Source organism: Salvia splendens, chromosome 4 (genome assembly GCF_004379255.2).
Source record: "Salvia splendens isolate huo1 chromosome 4, SspV2, whole genome shotgun sequence".
Lineage (NCBI taxonomy): Eukaryota > Viridiplantae > Streptophyta > Magnoliopsida > Lamiales > Lamiaceae > Salvia > Salvia splendens.
The window spans coordinates 24,795,003-24,796,743 of record NC_056035.1 but is presented as its reverse complement, the minus strand read 5'-3'; the positions used below and the strand labels follow the sequence as shown (position 1 = coordinate 24,796,743).

At 47.6% G+C, this 1,741-nt stretch overlaps 1 pseudogene; it reads left to right on the top strand.

Annotated features, from left to right (window-relative positions):
• Nucleotides 1-323: 323 nt before the first annotated feature.
• On the top strand, nucleotides 324-1,008 carry LOC121799900 (annotated as a pseudogene).
• The last annotated feature ends 733 nt before the right edge of the window (nucleotides 1,009-1,741 follow it).

Below are 1,741 nucleotides of genomic sequence, written 5' to 3'. Positions count from 1 at the left end.
CTACGAGCTCCAGCCCCTGGGATGAAGAGGTGTTGGAGAGACTCAATACCCGGCCTATGAGGGCAACACTGGCATTTGGACGCCATTTCCATCCTCCTCCATTGTAACTTTGTGTCCACAGGGATTCGGTTGGAGAGGAGCCTCCAAATGAAGATAGATATGAATGAAGTGAGGCCCGCTTTCCACAGGTCCTCGAGCCCCTGGATTATAGATAGGCCTTCATGCGCGGGTGGTCTCCCAAGTCGTCCGTAGAGAGAAGGGATTCCATATTCTCGTACCGTCGCACGACGACCCTTCAGATCTGCTCTTCTGCAACCGTAAACATGGCAGCGACTCAGATGAGCAAGAAGCGAAAGTTTGTGGCTGATGGAGTGTTCTTCATGAAGTTGAACGAGGTGCTCACTCGTGAGCTGGCGGAGGACGGATACTCCGGTGTCGAGGTTAGAGTTACACCAATGAGGACAAAGATCATCATCCGAGCTACCAGCACCCAAAACGTTCTCGGAGAGAAGGGCAGGAGGATTAGGGAGCTCACCTCAGTGGTGCAGAAGAGGTTTAAGTTTCATGAAAACAGCGTGGAGCTGTATGATGAGAAGGTTAACAACAAAGGGCTTTACGCCATTGCTCAGGCTGAATCCCTTCGCTACAAACTCCTCGGTGGCCTTGCTGTTAGACGGGCATGCTATAGTGTTCTAAGATTTGTTATGGAGAATGGGGCAAAGGGTTGTGAGGTTATCGTTAAGGGGAAACTTAGGGCTCAGCGTGCAAAGTCCCGAAGTTCAAGGATGGATACATGATTTCTTCTGGTCAACCAGTTAAAGAATACATCGACTCTGCTGTCAGACACGTTCTTCTCAACCAGTTAAAGAATACATGCTTGATTGGGATCCTAAGGGAAAGCTTGGTCCGGTTACTCCTCTTCCGGATATTGTCAACATTCATTCTCCAAAGGAAGAAGAAGCATTCCGCCCAGCTTTGGCACCGGCTGAGGTTGAGGTCGAAGTATAGATTTGAACCCAATGCTAGGTTTAGAATTTGGGTTATTTTTAATGTTTTGCGAATGTTGTTAGGGCATCGTTGTCAGTTAGAACATTTATAAAAGTCATCTCCAATTTTCCATCCATTACAGTAATTTCTTATGTTGGATTGATAACTATCACCTAACATTCCTGTTTTTTGATAATATGATTGAGAGTTTTTCAGCCAGTACGACAAAAACAAATTCGTCCGTAGAGAGAAATCCCCTGTTCGAGACAACGTCCATCTCGGTATGTCTGGTGCGATAGTCCGGCCTGGGTGTGTAGCAAGCGGAGTTTAGGCTCGTTCCAAGACCCATTCGTGATGAAGTTCGCAACAAATATTAATGGATCATCCCTTTCATCAAGGCAAAGTTCCTGTAAGGGGGTATCACCGAGTCACAAGTCATCCCAAAAATATAGTTTCCCTTGTCCAACCACCCGACGGATGTGCGGTTGTGCCTGTGCCCGAGCCTTCACAAGTCTCTTCCATGTCGTACTGTTTCTACCCGAAGCCCTCGTGGTGAGTGGGGAGGCCTTGTGGCAGTATTTGGCCATCATGTACTTAGCCCATAGTGAGTTTTGCTCCCGAAACCTACACCAAAGCTTGATGTTGAAAGCACGTAGCACCTCCCTGAACTTACAGATTTCGAGGCCTCCTTCAGCCTTGGGAAGGAAAATCTGATCCCAGCCAATCCAGTGTGTCTTTTTCTTCTTAGTTGTCG